Source organism: Lichenostomus cassidix, chromosome 1 (genome assembly GCF_008360975.1).
Source record: "Lichenostomus cassidix isolate B80296 chromosome 1, HeHo_3.0, whole genome shotgun sequence".
NCBI lineage: Eukaryota > Metazoa > Chordata > Aves > Passeriformes > Meliphagidae > Lichenostomus > Lichenostomus cassidix.
Genome location: NC_139479.1, coordinates 104,437,094 through 104,463,979, shown reverse-complemented (window position 1 = coordinate 104,463,979; position 26,886 = coordinate 104,437,094). Strand labels below are relative to the sequence as shown.

The window sequence follows — 26,886 nt, the reverse complement described above, 5'->3', positions numbered from 1 at the left end:
TAATCTACTTGCTTTTCATTTTTTAGTTCTTTCAAATTGAGCTAGCTTGCTGGTGCTCATTTGTATTTGTTTTAGGGAAATATAAGAGGTATTTAAGGCTTTGTTACTAGAAAAATCTGTAGCAATTAGTGACATAGGTTTCCTGACCTAAGTTTTGACTATAGCAAACCTGAGCACTGTTTACTCCTTTCACAAATCAGGAAGCCTTTGTGCTCATTTTGAAGTTTTATTGAAGTAAAGAGAGTTTAAGCATGTTCTTAAAATGTGGTGTATGGGAAAGTGCTTTGCTCGTTTATAAATGCAGCCCTTAATTTCCAGTGTGCAGCTGCCTGTTCTAGTTATTATTCAGGGCAAAGATGGGATCTGTGACAGGTACAGGCCACAAAATCTGACATTGTTTCATTCAAGTTACCATTTGGCTGTGCTATATTTCTAATCAGATGCATTAGTGTTCCTTGGCTTTGCTCTTGGATAGAAATCAAAGTTGTCTGCTTAAATAGACTCCTTCCCTGCTCTACAATTCTTGGAGAAGGCCAAAAACTCCACAAATAATTATATTTGCTTTCCGTCCCTGGCCTGTGTCACAGGTGTAAAACTGGGACAAAAGTTATCCCCCTTTTTGTATTTGAATGTCATTTTTTCAGTGCTAAAAGCACTCTGTCCTGCTCCAGTGAAAAATGTGGAGGAGGGAGAGAAAGAGAGAAAGCTTTTTGGGTCATTTTCAGTGAAACAAATTTCATACCATCTATGTATTGGCACATCCCATAGCGGGTTTTTTTTGTTGTTGTTGTTGTTTCTTTGGGTTTTTTTGGGCTTTTTTTGTAAAGTTCCACTTCTTGCAGATAATTTAATTTCAAACTAGGAATACCCAATATCCAGGGGCCTCTGATGGATGACTTAAACTGAGTAGTGAATGTATTTAATTTATAATTCTGTCTATGTATGTTTTTCTTTGGAACACTGTGATCAGGAATTCAAATGAAGGAAAATACAACTTCTAGAATTTGTTATGCAAAAAAACTCCATGTAGTTTTCTTTTTTAAAGACAGCCTTTTGTCACTCAGACCTGATTTTCTTTATGATAGTAATTTTCCTTAATGTTATCCCACTAAGAGAGGCTGATGTCTTTGAATATTCCAGGATTAGTCCTATAAAATAAAAGGTTAATTGCAAGAGTTTCACATAATTAAACATGAGTATTATCCAATTTTGGGTAATTATTTAACTGAAATTTCATTCAAAATCTGTTGAACTTGTTTCAACCAAAACAAGTGGGTTAAAGCTAACTGTTTGTAAGCTTTGTTTTTCAGGTTTGACTATTCTACTATACCTCAAAAGAACCAAACAAACAGTGAAAAGAAAGATAAGAGGCACAGGTCTCGTTCTTAGTGCCTCATATTTTGGTACAGGACACCAAGACCAACAGCAGATATTGGACTGGACATCGTATGGATATTTCTTCCATCAGGTTGCACTGAGAATAGGAATGAAGAAAATGTTGTGATAGTCTGGAATGTTTATATATGAATATTTAGCTCCTAAAAATGTCTTAAAATTGCTGTGATCAGATACACACTCATAGGACTGACAGGACTCCTGAAAATATCTCTGAATATTGCATTGCTGATTGGAAGAAGTGCCTTGTCAACTGTTTATTTTACTTCTTGTGAGATTCATGCAGCTGAGGTTGGAGGAGAAGGTTAAGGGATTTTTGCAGATGTCTTGTCTCAAACCTATATTCTGTCAAACAATAGCTAGAACTTCTTTAGTGTTCCCTGTGGCTAAAAAAATACAAAGAGCTCTCTGAGCAAGCGAAACGTCATCTTCACCAATATCAGAGTTCAAACTCTTAGTTGTCGCCAAACACGTGGAAGTGTCTTGAGCGATAGAACTAAAGCATCAGATCTAGGCTGGGCATTTTTTCCCCTAAATAATATAAGTAGAACATAACATCCATTTTTGCACAAAATGGATAAACATTGTATTTTATATAGGTTGATTTGTGTGCTCTTTTGTTGAAGACAAACTCACCAGCTCTCAGGAAACAGATCAACATCTGTCTTACAACTGTGGCGACTGTTAAGTAAAGGAATAGGAAACACCTTTTCCCTGAATCAGATGGACAATCAGTAGAGTTTTTTACAAATACAGATGTTATTAATATATGAAGTATTTCATAGCCACACCAAGAGAAAAGATTTCATCAGGTACAGCTAATTACTACAAGCCTAACAAAAATGTGAAGAACAAGTAATTCATAGCTCTTATGACGTGCAGATTCTCAATGGTTGTACAGAACTGTCCCTTATCTTTTGTTACTTCTGAGCAGAGTTGTAACTCAATAGGGTCAGAAGAAAGGGAAGTTAGGAGGGGAGTTTAGTCTATTTTCTATACTATAACAATTTTAAAATAAGACATAGAAGTGCAGTCAACATTTCAAAATTGAAAAAAGAGGCGTTGTCTTTGCTCTTTCTGAAGAAGTTTTCAGTCTCTGGTAGTCGACTGGCATGTGTTAGTGAAGCATGAGCCAGTGTCAGGTAGACTTCTAATAAATTTACAGTAACATATGTATTTCCTATCTCTAGCATGTAGCAGTCAATTTAATTTTGTATAATAAGATGGAAAAAATTATTATCACTAGGGATGCTCTTTTAGGAATCCACTGCTGGACAGCAGCCTTGTGAGGGAAAGTTACAGTACAGTTCTTAAAATCTTCTACCATGAATGGTTGCTGGTTCCAAAAATAAAAATAAATAACTAATCTGAAATGTATTCAGTAGCCCTACTTGGGAATCTCTGACTTGATATTAAATATTAACCACACAGAGAAAGGAGAAACTCTTCACAGAAGGACATCAGCATTTGAGGACTGCAACAGACTATTTTTATAGTTCTTGTTCAGAAAGTGTTATAAGATAGAAAGTAAGAAAATTAAAGTGATGCACAAAAAAGTAAGAAGGAACAATATATGAAGAGTATGACAGAAATGTATCACCCAGGGTCCAGACTTTGTGTACATGGTTTTCTGGTTGGTCTTTCCTGGTTTTTTGGGTTGTTTGGTTTGGTTTTTGTGTTGATGCTGCTTAGGTTTTTGTTTGTTTGGCTGGTTTGTTTGTGTGGTTTTTGTTTTTCAAAAATATATAGGATTTAATGAAATTAACTGGTCCATTTAGGAACTACTTTGGATATAAACTGTAACATTTTCAGAACATGGATTTGAGTTTCCGGGTTATGAAAAAAACCTCTAATGAGCCTTTTCCAACACAGAATGAATGGTGGAGATAAAAAGGAGAGGGAACTGTGGAAAGATATGAGGGCTTATGGATCCAAGTTTTGTGTTCAGTCCTGATAAACACAAGTCTGAGACCTAAACAGTGTTTTTGTTTTTTTTTTTAGCATTTCAGGTATTCAGAGCCTTCTAGGCCTCTTAAAAAGACAAACCAATTGGAAAATGGGGATACCACAGAGACAGCTATTATTTGGAGATGAGCTTAGGATATTATTTTATTTACTTTTTCAATTTATCTTTATTACTTTAAAACAATAGCAAACTCACAAAAAAGCAATTTTCTGCGGCATATGTAACTCTCCACCTGGAGAAAAATATAATTTATCCTTTAATTCTTTCTGCCTTATTGCTCCTAGATTGATTCTCTCTCTTTGTATGAAAGTTTGCTGATGTTGTTGCTTTCTTTATAGTATACTTTACAGCAGTATTTGATATTAGTTCTGTCAGGTAAATTTGGCCTGAACTCAGAATCATGCTGCAGTCTTTAAACTGATCTGGTGGCAGTGGTATGGACATCAGTTCTGAGGCACTTCACTGAAAGTAAATCCAGCTTCTGCTGGTTGTAATTTAACCTTCTCCATTTCTTTCTATTTTCAGGGATTTGGTTCCACCTTCCATTAGTGTCTATTTAATTCTTTATTATTTATTTTTTATTTATTTATTATTGTTTATTTATTTATTTATTTAGCTAACTTTTTACATTTCTGCAGTATCCAGAGGCCAAGGTCCTGTTGTGTGCCGGGTCCTGGACAAACACAGAGTTGATTTCTGAACTTTCTGGAGCTACAGTGTGTTGTCAGTCCATGAGAAGAGTGGGGTCCACAAGTTTAAAATAAGTTGCACATTTTCTTTAATTTCAATCCTTTCCCCCCATTCTCCGGAAGACTGAATTCCATGCAACTTTCCTTTGCACTCAGAGTCTCTTCCCTCTTTTTTTCTTTCACATCCTCTTGCTGGGCCCCACTGCAGCCCATGAGCTCCATCTGCACAGAGTGAGGGAGCTGTGTTGCCTCCCCTTTCTTGCTGAGACTTATTCTCCTGGCTGGGTGCCTCTCTTCTTATCTAACAACCTTTTTCTCATTTCCAGCTCTGTCCAGAGGATTTGATTACCAGATGTGTGCACTTATTTTCACTCATCTAGGTGCATTTATGGATGTGTAGCATAACCTCAACAGGTTTTCAAGGAAAATGTTCTTCTTGGGAAGTGTCAGGAGACAGGGAAAAGGAAGGAAAGATTGTTCATTTCCTCTGTCTCGAGTGCACAGAGTTACTTGGGACAAAACAATCCCTCATTTTGTGGTGATCTTATGCAATGGTTGGATATGGGTTTTTGTTAACCTTCTAATACCATGACTGGCAGGTACAACCATTTGCAGACAATATGATTCATCCAGAACTTTACTGGAACATTTATGATGCACTGTGATACGAGTAGCATGGTGGATAAAGGCAATTATTATTGCAGCACAAGATAGATCTAGGTTGGGGTTTTTCTCCTTTCATTTCCATTTTAAGTGAAAGCAATTACAGCTCCCTCTTAGACCGTCCATGTCAGGAAAAGTCGAGTGTTACACCTTCTCATCATGTTTCGTGGTTTGCTAGAGTGTTATAATGAAAACTCTCAGAAGTTAATGCAGCACTTGAAACTGCGACACTATTCAGAGTTCGAAAAATAATAAAGAATCATGTTCCAGTGGGTGTCATCAGTTATCAACAGCACAATAAAAACGTAGCGACAAGAATAGTGACACTATCCATGTACCTTGCACTTCACTTCAGCTGGTTTGAGTTACTTTCAGCTCTTATGTAAAGGATTTAATAGCTGAAAGCGTTTTGCTGCTTGTGGTATTTGTTAGAAATGTAATCTGAACTGGTGCAATGGAGGAACACCTGATCAAATTTTCAGTGACAAGAGACTGACTGTTTCAGTTTTGAAGTCAGCCTTGACTTTTCAGCATGAGAAAACAAAGATGAAGTAATCCCTTGTTGGGTGTTCACAAACAGCAGGGTGTAGCTTTCCAAACAGCATCGGGGCAATGGGATGTGACACTTGAGAGGACATGGTTTGTGGCCATGTGAGGCAGGAGGTGTTTTGAAGCTGGGCTGTGTAAATTTCCACACCAAAAGGCTGCACAGCGTTTCTTTGGAGATGTGTGCATAAGACAACAGATGACATGTATGCCATACGTGTCATCTGACAATAATTAAGGGAACATATTCCCTTTTTTTGTGTCAAGGTCTTGCAAGATTTGACCGCTGTCCATTGCTTTATTTACATTTGTCATATGGAGTTGCTCTATTGTCTTTTACACAGCAAAAATGCATCACAAAAGGGAGTTTTCTTGACTGGTTTTGACCTGGAACACTTGGATTTGAAGTATGCTGGTGTCTGGTACTAAGTATTAAAAGGGAGATGTAACATTGCCTTTCTCTTTTACCCACCTTCCACGGTAAAACATGAGGAGTTTCTGGTACATTGAGTGCACTGTGTGGGAGGAAAGGAGAAAACCAAACAGCTGGAGTGCTTTCTGGGGGAAAAAAAAAAAAAAGGAAAAAAAGTTATTACTTCAAGTTCCAGAATCTGAGATTAAATTCCTTGCATTCGGAATATCATATATAGGAACAATCTGGGATCAATCATGTCTAAACATTATTTTTTATTCATGTGCATCTGAAGCAAATCTTATCATTTACTGTCTCAGTGTGCATGCATAACACACACGTGGGAAAACATGTACATTTTCTCGACAGCAATACCCACTGGAAGTTTTTCAGTCCAACTCTAATCTTTCTCTTGCACATGAACGAGTGTGTTTCTTGTTACTGTGTATAAATATTATCATTCCTGATATTTTTATTTGGAAATACATAGAATCTTAGTCCTGGAACTAAATATTGTGCATCATGGAAATTGCTGGTGAGATGAGATATATTTGTGGAAATGATTTGTTTTGGTTTACTGCAACAACAACAAAAAACAAACAAACCGCCCCAAAAATAAAAAAAAAAAACAACAAAAATAAATAAATAAATAAACCCAATAACAAAAAAACCCCAAACAAAAAAAAAAACCCAAACCAAAACAACCCCCTCCAAATGAAACAAAACAAAACAACAACAACAACAAAAAACAAAACCAAAAAAAAAGCCCAAACAACTAAAAACACCCCACCAACAGGATGCATAAATCCTGTACTCAGTGGGTTTAGCATTTGTTTTTAGTTAGAAAGTGTCTCTATATAAATACTCACAAAACCTGGAGAAAAAAGGACGCCTGCAAGGAACAGTAGTATCAGTGTCACTTATCTGACACTACTGTGATATAGCTTGTCAAAGGCCATGGGATGTATTGCTTGAATTAATGCAGGTTATCCTATGGAACAGTTGTATCAAGCAGGGTGAGCTCTTCTCATTCCTGGAAAATCAGGCTTTGTCATACCAAGTTTTAGGGCCAGAATCAAACCTCTTCAGCCTCTGAAAAGCAGAGTTGAAATAGAAAATATGGTAACAGAGGGCCAAGTGGATCAGAGCCCTTGAGAATTTTGTTTTCCCCCATTGCAAGAGGGAGAACACATCAAAATCTGTGTGCCGCTTTTATGGTAAGAAACAATGTACTGTGTTGCTTATTATTATATTTTTAATGAATGTGTATGGAAGGCTTGTGTTGATTTGGGCAATAAGCTAAATCCTCTTTGAGCTTGGGACAATTCTTGGTATTGTTCTGCCAAACAGAACTAGACCCTGGTACCTGATAATCTCTTTCCTAGGTGATTAGGCTGAAGAATGGGAGGATATTTAATGGTATCTTCTCTAAGGGGGGAAAAAAGGGACAGAGTGGGCTTCACTGTCAGCATATTGGACAGCAAGCAGGCAGCACCATCAATTCTATGTCAATTCCTTGAAGTACTGAAACCCATAAAAAGGGGTTCGCTTACTGCAGCAAGCCACAGGCTCAGACATTGCACAGCAACACAGCACACATTAGTTTAATGCTCTGACTAACTTGGAATGATGTGTTTCATCTCCACAGTCCATTTGTACATCTTATGTGCATCTTGTTTGTTTGGTCTTTACTTAAGGGTTCTTTATGTGCTCATACAGTCTGCATGGATTTAATGTCTGAAAGCCTATTTTTTTGCAGAGGCAGTACTCCAGATGTATTAGTACTTAGGTGAAAGGGTTGTAACAGAAGATGTGGATATGAATGTCACATATGTATTGGAAATTACTAATTTTTAATTTTTTTTGTACTAAATTGCAAACTAGTGCTTTAAATAGTGGTAAAAGTAGAATTCTTAGGATAAAATTCCCTGTTACTTAAGGTCTTTGTCAAAGTATTAACTAAAATACTAACTAACAAATAACATGATTATTTTTCCCTGAATTTTCTGAATTTTTATGAGGTGCTTCATAATATTTTCCTAAGAAGTTAGAAAGATATGAATGTTATAATTGGTGTAAAATGAAGCTTAAGCCTACCATGTTTTATGATTGTTGGTGTTTTTGCTTGCTTTAATTTTTGGGTGGGCTGACACTCAAAGTGCACATTGCACATATTTCTATGCCTACCTCTTGCCAAGTGTTAGCGATGGCATGAAGTGATGTGAATACACCTGGGAGCCCAGCAGGACAGGCAACATTTCCATTGTATCAGAACCTCTATCCTGCCACTGCTTCTCTTTAAACCTTTTATTAACCTCCCTGACTGGAGACATAGTGGTAAAGACAAATTCAGAGCAGTTCTGTCCTCCTCCCAACAACAGAGATGAATGTTTTCAGTGTTGTATGGCTAAATCCCTAAACATCCCCTGTGGCTAGCACAGTTTTTCCCATGAGAAGTTCTCTTGTGTTTTGTAAATAAAGATAAAGTTTGGATGTTTTTGGAACAGTGTCCCAGAACTTGGGCAGTGCAGGCCTGGCCAATCAGGCCTGGGGGAAGGCTTCTGACTGACCAATCTGGGTGACTTTTGAGAACTCTATAAATGTGATGAAATCAAAACAATAGAGGTCATTCCTTCTTGCCACTGAGAACCGATGCATTCATTACTCTGCTAGCTGCTCAACAGCGACAATCCCCCACTGATACTAATGGGAATCCCACAGCGAAATCCCTGAATGTTTCCTTGAGCATGTATTCATTAGGACTTCTCCTGCCCTCTCTCTCCCACTGCTGTTTCAAATAGAGGGCCAATAGTTCTCTTGAAGCACAGCAAATGAACAAGGCAAGAGTCAATACAGACATTGCCTTCTGAGTGACATATCTGTGCAATTATGAAAGTTCTTGTAGAGTGCAACATCTTTTGTTTGATGTGGGAGCCTGTAACTTAAAGAGCTATGGCAAAGAAAGTGAATTTCTTGTGCCATGTCTGTTACATTTGAGGATCATCATGAACTTTTGTCAAGAATAGACTTGCCAAGGATTTTAGCATCACCTAGGTGTGTTAAATCAAGGAGCAGGCAGTGATGCAGACTGGACAATGAGTATTGTGGGGAAGGTTGCTGTTGTGCATAGAGCACAGTTTGACTTGGGAGCAATCCAAATCCTTCCTCAAATTATCAATGCATTTCAAACAGCAGCTTGTACTGAATACGCAGTTATTTATACTGGCAAACCTATAATTTATTAATCCTAGCTATTAAAGTAACACATAGGGTTCTTTGATTGATGTCTGGCTCTGATTTCTAAGAACTATGCAAAGGGTGAAGAACTATTGTAATAGATATGAAAGCTTTCTCCTTGGTACAAAGGAAGTGTTTAGGTGCCCTCACCTGGATATTCCCATTGCTATGTATGGGGCTTTGAGTTGGTCAGCATTCTTTGTCCTTTGCCACTGAAAGGAGGCATTATTTTACCTGTTGTTCCTTTCCTCAGCAGCACACTTGTTTGAAGGAATCAGAAGTCTGTGGAGCCTGTCCATGCTCCGACCTTTGGGCCCAGGGAAAGCAGCCACTGACAGTGAAAGCTGGTTCTGCTGTTTGTACTTTCAAAGGGCTGTCCCGGCTCCTGTGTTGCAGATTCATAACTGGAGGTTGTAACCTCTTAGATCACCTCAGATACTAATTGCCAGAGAAGCCAGAGGCAGCAAGGTTTTGAGCAATTGTTGTCGGAGTTTTATTTTCTATGTCTCCAGCTTTGTGGAGGTGAGACAGCAGCAAGGGTTTCTTGTATCTGTGTGCACATGAAATTTAACTACTGGACAGAAAATGGTCTTTATATGTGTTTTGTCTTGGAGGGTGGCTGAGGATAGCTGTCTGTGGAAAATTAAGTCACTCTGCAGAGAAACCTGTGCTTGGGATGAAAAGCCATATGCACTGTAGCTACTTCACAGCAGCGCTTCTCACGAGCAAACTATGGAACACAGTTTGTGCTCATTTAAACACAGTGCCAGTTGAGGAAAAATGTATGTGAACTGCTGACACTCTTCAGTCCAGAATGCAGGAACAGGGCCTCATGGACACAGGTGTCCAGGGACTGGTAGGGGCAGCTGGGCAGCAGTTCCAGTCGGCCCAGCAGCACACACGGCTGAGCCCCATGGCCATGGTGTGGTGCCTTGGGGACAAGCTGGGTAAGGGAGGGCAGGACCTGCCTGGTACTGAGGGGAAGGGCATGAGAAACAGCCCTAAGAGCCCTGAGGGGAGAGCAGGAGGAGTGGGAATAGTTACTCCAGGTGTCCCTGCAGGAATCTCCTGCAGCCCCTCGAGAGAAGATGCTGGAACAGCTACTTCCCTGCAGCCACTGCAGAGACCATTGTGGATCAGGTATCCACACTGCAGTCTCGGGAAGACCCCACAGTGGAACAGGTGAATGTTTCCTGAAAGGGCTTCAGCCTGTGGATTGCTCACACAGGAGCAAGTTTATCCTGAAGGACTGCAGCCTGAGCAAAAGACTCTCAGTGGAGCAGGGGAAGAGTGTGAGGAGGAAGGTGTGGCAGAGAAGAGCTGTTATGGACTGACCACAATCCCTATTCCTCATCCTCTCTGTGCACTGGGGGATGGCAATGAGTTAAATTTTCCCCAAGTCAAGTCTGTTTTCCAGTGATGGAAACTGGTGAGTGACCTCACTGTCATTATCTTGACCTGTAAACTTTTGTATCTTATTTTCTCCCCCTTGACTGCTTTGAGATTAGTTTTGTTAGAAAGGTGAAGGTAAACTGTGAATGGAATTCAGTGTTTACATTTTAAAAGTGTTAACTTTAAAGTGTTAACTTTACATTTTAAACACTCGTAGGTATCCATGTGTTTGCCATGTGTTGGGCAGCCACCACAGAGGACTCATGGCCCCCCCATCCAGGGAGGTCAGGGGGCATTAAGTTGTTTAACACTGAACAGAGACCACCAAATGCTGCTGTAGTCGCTGGCTTGTAAGGTGCAATGCATGTGTTATTTTCTAATGGATGGACGTTTTCTGTGCTTTAGGGAAGCTGGTGGAACTTCCTTGTGTAACATGTCAGAGGTACCTGTCAGGAGCTGTCCTTCATTGTCTTGCTGCTTTCATCAGTGGCCCCCAGTAGCCCAGACTGACATTGCCTCCCTGAGCGATTTCACATGTGGACTGAGGAGGCTGTCATCTTGCTCTTGACATCTTGTATTTAGTGTTTAGACATCTTGTGCTTAGAGGACTTCCTAACTTTGAATTTTCTTTCAAATACAGTGTTTGTTTTCTGTATTTGAGGAGAGTTCACCCATGGTTACAAAACAGCTGGCAAGTAAGTGGAGTTACAGCTGGGTAGCATAGACTTTCTTCTTGGCTGCTGTCTGCATGATTACCTGAAATATTATCCAAAATACTCTCCATTAGAGGTAGACTCTCGAGTTCAGTGTAGATGAAGAAATTCCAAGTGGATCCTAGGTGCATATTTCAATACAACAAAAATCCTCCATGATGAAGATGGGCGTGTTCAGTCCTCTGCACACCAGTGGTACCTCTTGATGAAGAAGGAGACAAATCCAATTGAAAATTATATTTGTATTGGGTCCTGCTAATTCGAACGTTCAACAATCTCATAGCATTTCCCAGATAGAAATGGTATCTTTATCTTGAGATGAAACAACACGTGTAAGTAGATCTATCATATAGTATGGGTTTGCTATGGTACTTTTATCAAATTATAAACCCTAGAGTGTTTGCTCTTGGAAATGAACATTTATTGAGGTTTACTTAATGCATGTGCAATAAAAAGAAGAAAATCTATTTTAAAATCAGCAGTTTAGTTCAGCTAACTCAGTTACAGCCACAGCTTACAGTAGGCTGTGAACATACAACAGGTCAAATATTCACACAGTAACAGCTCATGCAGCATCACCCAGAATATGCTGTTCCCAAATAAATGAAAGACAGTAAGTAAAATTAGGTTTATGGTGGGTGCAGTACTTCAAGGTGGAAGTGCTTATAGCACCATAGCCACTGTGGAGAAATAGACACTTAATTGTGTGTTCACATGCTTCTACAATCAGTTTAATGAAATTACTGTCAAAAGCGTATCATTCAATTTTAGCTCTTTAGGAGGACTAAGTACAGCCTGAGGAAAGGATGAATTCTGAATAAGAAGAAGATGCAACCGAGTAGGAAATTAGTGTTAACATAATGCTAAGATAAGTTTCTTCAAGAGGTAAATGAAGATGAGTTTTTCACCAGTACGGAACATGCTTTTAAGTGACAAAGACTTTAGGCAAACATGTTTTATGTCCCTTTAAAAGAGACACATTAAAAAAAATCCTAAATGTGTTTCCTCAGGGACACTTAAAAAGGCTCAGTCATTTTTACATTCATTAATTTAAATAACAAATGAATAAAAATATTTTAAAATGGGGAAAATTCCCCAAATAATATACTAAACACTGCATATACACAGGTTATGAATCTACTGCAAGATAAAACACCTTTACCTGCTTTTATTAATCAAATCTTTACAAGTGTAGGCTCTGTATTTATTGTATGTAGCCCAGAAAAATTTCCTGAAAAATCTCAAAAAATGGGATAAAAAATACTATCATTATTCCTATGTAGGGTTGTTTGTCTGAATATTGCCATGAAAGATACAATAGTGGAAATTCTTTGGTGAAGTTTAATCTGCGTGTTTCTATTGGTGCCATAATACCAGAGTAGTTTGCACCTAAACTGGTTAGGCCCTGGACAATGAATTTCCAAGTTTTTAGCACTTCTGCTCACCCAGCTATTAGATGATAACTAACTTTTCTCACTGAAACTTTTCTTACAGACCTGATATTTTACATCAACTCACTACTAGTCTTGTGTTGCTCCAAATTTAAGTACTAATCTTGAATGCTACATTTTTCACCTCTTAAGGCATAGCTGCTTTTCCACTGAAGGTTATAAACCCAAGCTGGAAAGCTCTGTTTCATCATCAGAGCATTTGGGATTGTTAGAGTTACTAAAATTAAAAAGATCAGGTCAATATTTGTATCAGGCCCCCTTATGAAAGCAAATGGTTTGACATCTGCATCATATTAAGGCAGTCCAGTTAATGAGAGTTCCTGTAGTGTATAATTGAGCTGCAGGTTTCTGGCAGTTCTGCAAGTCAGACTACCTGCTTATTTAGGTTCTAAAATTTCAGTTCTGTGGTAATTTTCTGGAGTGAAGCTCATAGCAGGGCCAGAGTTTAAACATGGATGTCAGAGCCTGAGCGTTGTTTGAAAATTCAGACCATAATTCAGAAGCGGGAAGATGTAGCAAGTAAACACACCAAATATCATCATAATTAATCCTGTTGACATAACATGATGTATTCTGGGAATTTATAAGAGCTTGATAAAAGGGCTGAGGCTGATAGCACTAGCTGCAATGAAAATGCAGAGGAAAAGGTGATCGTTTGTAAAGAAAACAGCAATAGAAATTATAGAAGGGGGTAGAAAACTGATGTGACACATGATGCTTTTCTAGAATAAGAAATCTTATTTTAAACATAGATGTATTTTTAAACTATTTCGTTTTATGAAATTTATAAGTCAGATAATATTTTTGCTGAAATTTCTTAACTTATACTGTTGCAAATGTTTGCTCTGCTGGAATGAGTTAAAAAAAATCAGTACATTAGGGATTATAAAATAAGACAAAAATCTGCCCATATTTAGAGGTATGTGATTTCATTTTCTTCAATACAGCACTTGAAATTCATCAGGTCCATTGCTACAAACAAGAAACATATTCATTTTTCTCTCTCAGTGAACACAGAACACAAAATTGCAGATTTCTTTAAGAAAACTGCCTCCAATTCTCCAATGAATACTTGAAGTTTTCTGATGTTATCTTCTAACAAAAGCTTCAAATTAGGACAAATATACTTGACATTATGGAATGAGGTTCTTGAATAGAGGCCACACTAGGGTTTTTAAAATCGTCATATCTTAAAAATTATATCACTGTTCTGCTCTCTAAAGGCTTCCCTTTTAGCAGTGAAGCCTATTATTGTACTATATGATGTCATAGCCTAAACATTTATGCTAAAGGGGAAAATTAATAATTAGCTTACAGATTTACAGTTGTTGGAGTTTGAATTTTAGGTAAAGATAAACACAAAGAAGGTATTTGACAGCTTGTTTTGACAGAGACAGTAACAGTGGTCTGGGAGGAGATATATGCTGCAATGAATATTACAGGGTTTCAATATTTTTAATGTTTCTTTTGCCCTTTTTCTTCTTAAATCTACTTTGGAGAACCAAAAGCAAATTCTTGAGCTTATTTTTAAATATAATTTCAATATTGTTGTTGAATTCATAATAATATCCTATAAAATACCTACCAGCTTTTAAATACATTTTTAAAACGTAACATACAATATAATTCTGTCATTACAAAAATGTTACTGCATGACTGCATTGAAGGACTGTAATTCAAGGAAATGTATAGTATACAAATGTAGATAAAAAACCCCTTCTTTTTTTGTTCTTTTGAGGAGTTTTGAATAGAATATTTTGTGAAAACTGTTATACAACAAGGCCTGTCAAACACGGCCATTGCATTAAAATTTTCTTTGCAAAAATTTTTTTTTTCACCTTGCTGTCTATAGTATTATCTTTATCAAATGTAGGAAGAGGTAAGGGAAAGCAGGCATCTGTAGGTATTGTTATCTGGCTATTATAAGGAAATTTGGGCTGTTTTGAGTGACAGATACCAAAGAGATAAACAAACATTTAAGAAACTATTATATTAAATTCATAAAAAAGGGACAAGATTACAGTATGCATAAAGTGTTTATTTATATGAAATTTTTATACAAATCAAGGCGCACTATGTTTACAATACTGCCTGAATTATCTTTCCTCTAGTGATTTTTTTTCTTTAAAAACAATAGAATCTGAAAGCCACTCAGAGGATATATTTTATCAGATTTGGAAAACATGCAGTTCTAATAAGCTGGGTAAAAAACATCTCTGGTAACGAAGAATACCAGCTTTCCTGGGAAAGGTATAGTTCCCTAATTCAAAGTAGGCATTCGAATCAGAAATCAAGATTGCTTAAATATCAGCTGGAATTTCTATTCCTTTCTGATTCATCAGCATTTTTGTGCACTCCTGGATGAATATGTTGTAAGCATCCTTAAACTGATAATGGTCTCTAAAGCAAAGGCAAAACGTGCAGAACATTGGGCGCCAACTGGAAAATGCTTTTATTTCAGCTACCAGTGGATGATTACTAATAACACAGTCTTACTTTGCCTTCGTGATCAGAATACTTACATGCTTTTGTAAGCCATCTACCCAGAATTTATAAATAGGAAAGAAAATAACCCTCGAAAGCCAAACAACTTCTTCTCCTTGTCGCCATATGCTGCATCTTTTCCCTCTAGGTTTTGTATACTCTGTCTGCTGAAGAATGGTGTCTTTTCTTTTCATGTTGCTCTGTCGGCGGTCATAACAGCTATTCTCTTCATGAATATGTAAATCCCATGCATAAAATCAGAAAAAATTAGCATGGCGATTCCCACTATAGAATGTGCCCAATTATGTCTGCTAATACGTGGATAGTGATGATTTAATCTTTGGACTATATGAGCGGATTCAGGTACAGTTACAAGAGCTGCTGTAATTACAGAGTACCCAAACATACAAGCTGGGTGCGTGCACATGCTGGGGGATCATCAGGCTTTAATAGGAACTGGGCATCTGATGCCTGGCTATGATGGAGTGCTCGCAGATTCATTTACAGGCGCTTTCTCTGATGGGTAGTGACAAGGGGGAAAAATGCCCTAGGTCTGCAATACCCTTCCCTTGCTAACCGACACTCATTTGCATTTGAAATTTTTTTTTCTTTTTTTTAGTTCCTACTGAATGCTTGCAATTAGAACAGAACAAATAAAAGTTTGGATAAATAAAAGGAGAAAAATGGTGACCGCATTTGCTAGGCGTCTGTAACTCACTTGGTTTATCAGGAATGGGTGTTGGAGGGGGGAGGAAGGACATGCAGAAAACAAAACCAAAAAGGCACCACCAGCAATTGATGCATTTTTGTATTTAAATAAGCAGGCGTGCTCATGCATATTTATATGACGTGCATGCTTATGTGCCGCTCTGAGCAGTGGCTCTGCAGCTCGGCTGCAGTAATTAGGCTGATGTAATTATAGCAAAACAAAGCCAGCTTAGGCTGATGGGGTTTTTTTTCCATACAGTGGGAACATTTAAGACATATGCGTATTCCAGCGTACAAAAAATGAACCTGCACTGCTGTCGGAGGCTAGGAGGACAGTGTGGCCAGTGCACCTATTGTGTCACTGCTGTAGAAAGCAGCTTAGCGATTGGCCACTGTCTGCAGCACATAATACTGACTGGTTATAAAGGACTTGTCTAGAGGAAAGCCTGTAGGTACTCCATTGTCTGGCAAAGTTGATATGACTGCATTCTTTTTGCAGGGGGTCAGACAGCTGAACTGTAAAAGCTGCACAGATTTTTTTTTTTTTTTGTCTTCTTCCTCTGTCTCTCTGTCTCTGTCTCTTCCATACAGCATTTTTCTTTCATGCCCTGTCTCAGTTTGCATAGTTAAAGAGAATGCTAATTAAGATCCCTTGCCTTAACCTGAAAATAATGACTTGGATGTACATAGAAAACTGGCGATAGTTTAAAATATTCTTGCGTAGCACCAAGATATCAGTTACCATTCTAGGGGAAAAAAGGAAGAAATATTTTTTTTGTAATCAAGGTAAACAAAGAAGAGTTGTTGCTTCTCTTCCTTCTTTTCTTTCATTCTTTCCTTTTTTTTCCCTGTTTTTCTTTCTTTTTTTTTAAATCAATGATGCTGTGCTATTGCAAGTCAGATAATATTTTATTTCAGAAAGCGTGCTAGCTACATAATTTAAAAGTCCACAAATCAGTTGCAATTTAGTGCTTATTAATCCTTCTTAGGATGTAATTCGGTGAAAGAACTGCTTTAAAAAAATTCTTTTCTGTATTATAGACGGATCTAACAACGCAGTCTGGGCTCCGTGCCAAAGGCTGGTATTTCACAGCAGCGACCGCCTTACAGATGAGCTGTGGGAAGCAGGAGGGAGACTCTCTTAGGGTGCCACTACTATGGAGACACAGCTGGGCTGAACAAGATTTGCTTCAAACGACAACAAGAGAGACAGAAAGAGTCTGGTTCGACCGCTGCCTAAGCAGGCAGTAACCAGAAGAGCTAGCAGCCAATCCGGCCATGCTGCACTGTTCGAAACCAGCTCTACATCCCAGCCAATCAGTGACATCACTGGTGAGAAACTCATTTACATCATGCAGTAATGAACTTTGTTTAACGTAGCCTTTTTTCTTTTCCTTTTTTTTTTTCCTCACAGAGATTAGGTCCTCCATTAATTATTCTGCCAGCATAATTTGAATCGCTATGCAAAACGATGGCTACAATTTCTTGATTTTTTTTTTTTAACTGTGTGCCGTCTCTGCCGGTAACCATGGGCATTGTTCCATTTTTTTTATCTGTTGGCCCCATAAAACCTTTAAAAGTGTCTTTAATTGTTAATATTGTGCATATATTTTTCTTTCATGTATGTTTGTCTCCTTGTAGTCCTTACCTAATGTGGTACTGCTTCCTCCAGTTATAGCCTGAGATTACCTTTATCTGTCTTGGAAGGTAAAAAGGGTGTTGCTGCAGCATTGAGTTTGCATCTTTAGCTGCCATCAGGGTCTAAATACTTATTCTAATGCTTCAGAAATCGTTTCGCTGTGGCCGTTTTACATATCTGGCTTTCTCTAAAGGTTCTTACATGCATCTGTTACAACTGAGTGAAGTTCAGTACTGTTATATTTCATTCTTCACCACTTTCAGTCAAGATGTCATTTTATTAATGAATAGAACTGAGATCATTTCTGAACAAATTTCACCCCCTTCCTTCCACCTCGACACAATGCACCTGATTTGCATCCATTTACCAGAATAACTGAATACAAGAGCCAGTATGAAAGGAAGTCAAGGGAGAGCTTGCATACTGCTTCAGGGTATGTTGCAGCAAAGCGAAATATAGAATTTTGTTTAGAATGTGATTAATCTACAGAGAAAAGATTAGATCTTAGATTGAAAAACTCTTATCTAGCCAGCTTTTCATAATAGGAAATAGGTTTGGTGTGGCAGTTTTGGGTGGGTTTTTGTGGGGTTGTTTTTTTTTTTAAATATTAAATGTGCACATTTTCTCTAGATGTGTTCAATTATAAATGGAAAACATTTGGGCAAGCCAACACAGTGTTCAACATTTGGATTTAGTTCTTTGTGGGGAAAGTAATTTGTTGTGCGAACAATTTAAAACCAGCCCAGGATATTGTGGAATGCAGAGATTCAGACTGCATAATCTAATGAGGCAAGGTTTTGCTCTTCAGTATTCTAATAGCTGAAACAGAATCAGATATAAGACAAATTCAATATTGTGTTATTAAATTAAAGCTATATCTCTTGCTAGTGGGCTTCAAGAGGTCAAGTCTTTGATAAAGCAAAATTTTATTTAAAGAAGTAGTCTGAAATAGAATTTTTGTTACAACATGATAACTTTCCCCCTCCTCACACACAGTAATCTACAATTTGTTTACGGTGCTTCAGTTATATATTGATCCTTCTAGTCACTTTGAAAATACAGAGGATTTAAACACTAAACCATAGCTCTTTCAATGCGTGATGCATTCCATCATCCCATCATCAGTATTCTGTGTGCGGCTGTCCTGATTCAGCCACTGGCTCCCCTGCTGCAGATCCTGTAATTTGAATCATGCGTAATAATATATTATCCTACTGGGGGCCTTCTTTTAGTAGCAGAGTGGTTTTATACCTTCTGCTCTAAGAGAACTGTTGGCTCCTTGCCATCTCCTAGCCATTATTCATGGAGGCAATCAAGATAGTCTTAAGGAATAACATCTGCACAACTGCATGTGCCAGAAATATGAAGCCTCCCCTCACGTTATAAATTTGGTTTTCTTGGGAGCAGGAATATTTGAGAATACTGAAGCAGAAAAGCTGGACATTTACAAGTATTCATCAAAAGCGTGTTGAATGTGCCATGTGCTGAAATCCAGTCTGTGAGGACATTTGGAGTAGCTAATAAAGGCAGAGAAGAAATAGAAGCTGGTGGCTATTCTGTGATTTTTGATAATATTTTATCCAATTCATGTTATCGACTTAGCTGATGATTAGTGCTGTATTAAAAATGTGTCATTTGCCTTGCTGACAAGGTAATTTTCTAACTAGGATGTGGATGGGATAGTGTCAGCTGGGACTGGAGCTGCATTTCCCAGGTTGAGAATCTAACCTGATTTGATGCATTCAACAGGATGCAGTGTCAGTTAGTAGTGAATGGAAAACAGATTCCAAAAGGGATCCAGGCTGTAGAAAATATGAACACTTCATAACAAAGTAGAAAATCCCAGAAATTCAGAATCTGAAAAATGAATGTTCATACAACATGAATTTTATCTGCTGGCAAAAGCTCTGTAGGGCATCCAGAGGTGAGTGAAAACAGCTGCCTAAGGCAGAGAAAGAAGAACCCCAGATCTGTGCAACTCTTTAAGTTATAGTATGTGCCATGCTGCCACATATAGCAGATATACCAGCACCATGGCCTACTATTTCCTTTCATTTACATAAATGTCACCCCTAAAACACAAACAAAATACCCCAAGATCTTATTTTTATAAATATTCTTTTTGTGTAAGTACATAGGAGTGAAATTCTCTGTCCTGTACAAATTTGACTATTCCTGTTAATAATAACAAATTCGTAATTTTTGATTTAAGGAAGGGAGAGGAGAAGTACTGGGGAGAGAAAGAAGCAAAATTTGATTTAGCATGTTTATCTCATCCTAAAGCTTTCTTATTTTTCATTGAAGAACGGTAATACAACTGTGGTAACTAATTCTACACAAGCTGTCTTTATTTCAGTACATCTGAGGTGTATATAACAAAAGAGGGTCTCCTTGTTGTTATCACCTCTTGTTCTACCTTCTGGAAGACAGAAGTAAATCTGTAACCTGGCTGAAAATCAAAAAGTGCTAATATTTAGGAACTAAACTTCTTCTGAGACTATAGGAATGGAGGAATGGTAGTTAAATAGGACTCACCTGGTGGCTGACTTTTAAAGAATCTTCTTAGAGGGAAGACACTCACCACCTGAATAATCTGTCATATTTAAAATGCTGTACAAAAAATTGGAATTGTTGAAATAAACAAGGGAAGTCCAGTAATGTGGCTTAGAAATAAGATAAAATTGCAAATGAGGCAAAGAGGTTGGTCACTGCAGCTTACTTTCTGACTCATTCCATCTAGAAGACAGGAAGTGAGCTTCATAGGCCATTGATGGTCCATTGAAGAACATTCTCCATATAGTCATTAGGTTTCAATAATAGGGATCAATAAGAATAACAAAAGGTCATAATCATTTGATGGATCACAGGAAGACAAATCACCTTAATGACAGCTGAACTCTGACATGAGGAAACAGATTAAGCAGAGAATTTGCCTTAGTTCACCTTATTTAAAAGAAGAGTTATGTCATTCTGAAGGATAAGCCAGCAAATAACAGCCACTGGAAATTACAACATATTTCTTTTCTACTTCTTTGAACAAATACATTGTACTCAATTCTTTTCTTCTTGTGTAGCATTTCTGCTTTCTGATAAAAGTCCTAACAAAAAGTCAATTCCACAGATTTCTTCTTTCAAAAGACTATTATTTCACTAGCTGATGTTTCCAAGTAGGACATCTACATGGAGAGGGTATGGACACTTAAAGCTGTTTTCTGCCAGTGTTTAGTGTATAACCAACCTAGTTTTTACAGTTCAAGCTATACCATTTATAATGAAAACAATGAGACTGGACAGCAGAGATGACAATAATAGTGAATTATTGCATGTAAATTTTTATGTAATATCAATTTTTTTATAATTTATGAGAAGGTTCCTCTTTTTTCATATAGTCAATATTTAAACAAACTGTTTCATTAAATCAGTTCTTAGAATTAAAGGTGACAATACTAGGAAAACACACTGTCATGGTTTAGCTACAGCCAACATCCAATCACCACACAGATGCTTGCTAACTCCCCAACCAGTGGGATGGGGGAGAGAATCAGAAGGGTAAAAGTGAGAAAACTTATGGCTGAAATAGACAGTTGTAGGTAAAGAAAAACACACACAAGCGAAGCAAAACAAGGAATTAATTCACTGCTTCCCATGGGCAGGCAGGTGTTCAGCAATCCCAGGAATGCAGGGTTCCATCACTTGTAATGGTGACTTGAGAAGACAAACATCATCACTGTGAACATCCTTCCCTCCCTCCTTCTTCCCCCAGCTGTATAGGCTGAGCATGACTCCATCTGGTCTGGGATATCCCTTTGATCAAATGGGATCAGCTCCCAACTCCTTGTGCACCCACAGCCCACTCACTGGTGGGGTTGTGTGAGAGAGAAAAGGCCCTGAGTCTCTGATCACTGCCAGTGATAAGAAAAACATTCCTTTGTGATCAACACTGTTCTCAGCACAAATCCAAAACACAGCCCCACACCAGCCACAATGATGGAAATTACCTCTACCCCAGCCAAACTCAACGTACACTCTAAGGATTCAGTGACACTTTTGCCATTTAAAAGGGCTGCACATCCTCTCTTTTTGCAACATGCAACATTGTATTGGCTTCAATACTCCATATAAATAAAAAATAGAATACCCTGTATATATTTATCTAAAGGCAAAGGGATATTGAGCTATCTGGCTTCTTTTACAGTCAACAGAAAAAGGGTAGAAATTGTAGAAAATTGTAGAAGAATGCCTGCCTTGCTGAGTTTGGTCTAAAAATCTAGAAGTATATACATGTATATTTCACTTGGGCATATAAATGTTCTTTGAGTAGAGATTTTTTATTACCCTGATTTTGTTTTAGCCATTACTGAGATACACACCCGTTTAAGACTGTGTAGGAAAGAGCTTATTTATGGGGTACTTTAATACTGAATCAAAATACGATCTTGGGTAAACAAGGTCAGTTACTATTTTACTGTGACACTTCAGCTTTCCTCACTTTAAATTAGGTTGTGGGAAATGGAGTGTGATGGCTCTTCTCGGTATGAGAAAAAGCCTGGAAGGGACCCAAAACCATTTTCTGGAAGCAAGTACAGAAAGACTGGTGAATATAGATATAGGAGTCATCAGTTGTTCAAGGACAGTCCAACAATATTTTAGGGGCTGACAGCAGAAAAAGGGCTCTCTCTTGGCCTAAATGCTGCCCTGAAATGTCTTTATTTTCCTGGTGGCTAATGGGAGGGGAGCTGAGCAGTGCCTGCTGCACTACGTCACCCTGAAGGGCATCAGACAGGGGCTTTGATGTGCAAGGCAGCAAACTGCTGACTTCTGGGGTTGTGTTTTTATTTCTTCATGCAGTTGTTTTCATTTTTCATGTTAGATGTCAGTGCTATATTGTGCTTGGTGGAAATTTTGGAATTTAGACATGTTTTATTAATGCACCTATAGTTTTTCATTTTATTCCTACATTTAAATGAAAGGACAAGACATCTTGCTTTAAGAAAACCCTTAACATGATAAATTAAAGGCAATTGTTTTCACCAAGGGAATTTGAGCTCTGTGTTACTACCCAGCAATTATAAAATTAAGCACTAAGACTTTATTATGAAAACTATCACTTAATGTTTTTGCAAACTGTCTTTAGAAAGACTAGAAAAGTCACACTGAGTGAAGAGAAAATTGCAGAGGAGTACCATGATTTATAACAGCTTATGATTGTGACCTCATTTGAGTTCATGGAGCAATGAAAGCTTTCTCTGAAGGGCAAATGTAGAGAAATATCTTTGCCAAATTCATGGGTTAGGATGCTGGACTCAGGAGGGTTGGATTTCTTTTAGCATGAATAAACAAGTCCAAAAGGCCCAATGGCATGGACATTTAAAAAAACCCCTTAGATTGGCAAGATAAATATTAAAAATATTCCGATGATCTCAGGCAATGTGGAAGCATAGAAAGGGGTAGAAGCAGACCAAAACAGCATAGAAAGAAAGGTACAGTTCTGATTAACTATCAGCTGTAACATGAACCAAATTACCTTAGTACTGGAAGCAGACTTGCTTCCTTAACAAGGTATGAGCTAATTTATCTTTGCAGCCAGCTAATTAAATGAGATAGAATCCTCATGTAGTTGAGATAAATTCAGTTTCACCAGATAGCTCTGCATTGTCCTGTGTGTATCCAAAATGGCTAAAGAGAGGTTCAAAGAAGCCAAAATTGTCTTGAAAGTTAAAAACTAGCCCTCATTCTTACCATTCCAATCTAGAATCAAAGTGATTGGAATAAGAAGGAATTTTCTGCAGAAAGGCCACATTTTATAAATAGATATATTTTATTTTATGACAGTGTCCTGGTTCTGGCACAGTACGTGTTTTGTGCAGAATTTTACTTGGAAAAGAGAAGAGCGGAGGACATTACCTTTGAGGGCAGAAAGCTGGAACTGAATCACCAGGGAACTTAACTGTGCTGCAGGAGGCCATGAGTGCAATGTCATTGTTTTGACATCTATTGCTAAACACATCAAAAGCTGTTTTTATGCTAGTTGAGTCCTTGATGTTGAATGTGTTCATAGCTGGAGATGAGTTTAATAGTATGGAGATAGAAAAATGCCCTCATCACAACCCGCTCAGTACCTCACAAGTGTAACCAAGTCTTCTTGTTCGCTGCAAAGATAAATTGATATTTTTGTCTCTAGATCTGTTTTTCTGTTGGTAATTTGGAGGACTTTGAGAGGAGCAAGAAGCTTTGGGCTGAGGTAGCAATTTGAGGAAGACTGAGTTCTAATAGGGTGGTGTAGCAAGCAAGCCAAGCTTGCCTGCTGGTCTTATTAGCTGCTTGACACTTGGGATTAAATTTTGCCCAGCCACTAACAAATATAAGGGATTATTCTTTTATATACATCATAAAGGAGATACAGGTTAGGGGGTGGCAGGCTTTGAAGAGAGGCCAAGTGGCAATAACAAACATATTTAAAACATTTTGGGCTTTCCAGGGAAGGTGAAGTGGTGTTTGGTTCTACTAGTGTTGATATGAGGACAAACCTATAAGATCTGTCCTGAAAAATACACTGAAGCTGATTTGTGACAATTTTAGTGCATCTGATCTAGTGTGCAGAATTTGTGATGTTTTGCACCTAGTAAAGTGGGTTGGGAATTTATAGTTGTGCAATGAAAATTGCTGTTTCTGTATAATCTAAGCTAGCTTTGGGTAACGTTTGTTACCAAGAGTTTTCAAGTGCAACACAGGTAAGGAATGGAAAAATTATATTCCACCACAGGTCAAGTCTCCTTGATAACAATAAAAAAGCACCTACTAAAAACTTTGCTTTTGATCTGGACTGACAAAAGTGCATGTAACATGTTCCATTTTAGTATGTCATATTATCAGAAGAGTAGTTGGGCTTATTTCCTCCATTTTGATCCATGCTCAAAACAAGGAACAGGAGATATATTAATACATACACACAAAAAGTGGTACAAGCGAAACTTCACCTTGGCACACTCCTGATAGCAAAAATGATCTTTGTTCCAAAAAATTACCTTTATTCAAAGAGTGTTCAGTCAAATTCATGGATGAAAAACCTGTGAAGGACTCTTCAACACATTGGTATTATTTCTAACTCAGGAAATCCCTGACACAGTTGCTGCAGGCTAGGAAGTTATAGTAGGGAAGTATCTCTGCATTTGTGTGTCCTTACTTTTTTTCTCATTTAATTTTTTCTCAGTGCCATCTTCAGGAATCAATTGACTTTAGCTGTAATAAATAAAATACAGCTGAACACATGGTATATGCACAAAAATGAAAACAGCAAGTCACTAAATTGTTCTTATTAGGAATTACATTGTGACGAAAGACAGAGGAGTTTTGATGGTGCATAAAACAAAGAATGTGGAAACACTGTAGCCAAGATATTTTGGTTTCTCAAATGTTCAGAGATGTTTACAATTTATCAGCAAAGCTGAAATATTTCTGCATTTTAAAATCCTTTTGGAATGTCCCATTCAACATCAAATTTTGAATTTTCCGTACTTCCATCTTGGTAAAGAGAGAAATTCTCAAATGGTGAAACACCTTGCTGGGTAAAAATTTCTTATGTTGCCAATTTTCAGCAGGCTGCTGTATTAGAGTGTAAGGCTGTATTTCCCTTTTCTATTAACTGAAGGATGTTAACCTGTCCTAAAGCCTGTACATCAAATACCTATGAAACAACCATTGCGTGTGTGAAATAACTTCTTCTTAGATTCCCATTAATTTCTCCCAGGAAATTTATATTCTATGGCTGTTTCTTGTAGATTACTTCAATTAGTCTAAGACTTTTAGTGAGAGGCAGTTACAATGCTTTGGGTCTTTAAGTTATTAGCATATCATTCATGGTAATACATGCAAAATTTTGAAAATGATGTAGATTTACTGTCCAAGCAGAATGGGCTAAGTACATGTAAATGTACATATTTTTAGTAAAAGCTCTCATTGTTAAACCAGCTGCTTTTATTGGCCTACAAAACTGAAATTATTTCCCTTTGTTCCTTGTCCTGCAAAATGTGGGCATAGAATTAAGGATAGGATAATGATGATTGCCATGCTGAAAAAAAATATTTACATTGTAAACAACACCAAGCACTAGTTACAGCTGAAAACAAGAATATAAGGAATGTCAATCTGTTGGTGTTTTGTAACAAAATATATTTCCACTTAAGTCACTGAAAAACAACAAAATGCTAAGTGTAGTTTCCACAGTTTTTTAGAGACTTACAATGATCAGAGAGATCTGGAAGATTCTGGGGTTCAGTGCTTCTGTGGAGATGTTTCTAAATAGTCAACACTCTATCATTTAAAAAAATTATAATAATTGCATTTGCAAATTGTTTTGAGTTCTTTTTGAAGACACTGTGTGGTTCTGCTTTCAATCCAAATTTGGAAGCCAACATCAACATGAATTTTGATGTGAATGCAAACCATTATGTTGATAGAGTTACATAATTCGAGTATGCATATTCATTTTCTGGCATGTATTTGAAACGAAATTTGTGTCTTTTCTATAAAATTTGACTTATTTGACTACAAAAGTCCTGCCCCACAGAACGTTTTCCTGTGACATTCTGATACATATCTGAGATAGTCTGGGATTGTATTGCATTATCAGTTATTTTCCCTCTAGGGTACAACGATAATCACCTGTCCCTTATTAGCCTGTGTAGAAGTTGTGAGATATGTGAGGCAAAATTTGCCTTCCTGTGCTGTGTATTTGTTCAGAGCACAGCACAGGGGGCCAGGGGAGCATCTAGAGGCTCACAGTGTGCAAGTCATACCTGCGGTGGTGTCAAGGGAAATGGGCACAGGTAGGTGGAGAAATGCAGGTTGTTTCCAAGACTCTGCCTCTTTTCTTTGGTTCTTCTGGCAGACAGTCTTTTAAAAACATGGCTACGACAGGGTGTGGAGACAGCCTGAAATGCCAGCCCAGACAAGGGCAGAGCAGTCAGTTGTACTCTGTTCCCTGTCCCTTGTCTGACATCAGAGGTCTCCAGCTCCACATGAGCAGGTGTTGGGAGCAGTGAGTATGTGAGACATCATGTCACTGGCAACTCTGTGTGTAGCCTAAATGACAATATTTCTTTCCTTCCTTAGTTTACCTGCTCAGCCTCCCTTTAGCATTGTTTCTTTCACACCAGTGTCTATGGAATAAAGAAATGTATGTCCTCATTAAAAATATGTCTCAAAGAGAGACCTGAGTACAAATTTTGTGCTGCTCGTCACAACCAGTTTGCTCCTATCCGTAATAGTTAGGCTCTCCTAACTGGTAGAGACATTATTCCTTTTCTCTCATTTCTTTTCACAGTTCCTGTTATTTGTAGTGCTTAGTTATTAGTGTATCTTACTGAAGTTTTTCTTTCAACTCCTCATGCCTTCTTACCGATGCAGTTATTATTTGAATCTTCATATTTGTTGTAACAGTCAGAGAAATGTTTTGATATCACCACAGACCTAAAGGAATCAGGGGCTTGTGTTGTTGCACAACAATTATTTAAACAAAAACTCTGTCCAAATGACGAAAAAAAGAAGAGGAAAAAAGTAAAAAGAAACAAAAGCAGTGCAGTGTGTATCAGG

The 26,886-nt window shown here is 37.8% G+C and overlaps 1 protein-coding gene across 2 annotated transcripts in view; it reads left to right on the top strand.

Annotated features, from left to right (window-relative positions):
• Window positions 1–26,886, top strand: part of LOC146445479 (uncharacterized) — a 335,842-nt gene that overhangs the window by 29,572 nt on the left and 279,384 nt on the right. For both annotated transcript variants that reach the window (XR_014855136.1, XR_014855137.1), the window contains exon 2: window positions 16,698–16,988. The gene's annotated coding sequence lies outside the window, so the exon portion shown is untranslated. The remainder of the gene's footprint in view (window positions 1–16,697; window positions 16,989–26,886) is intronic.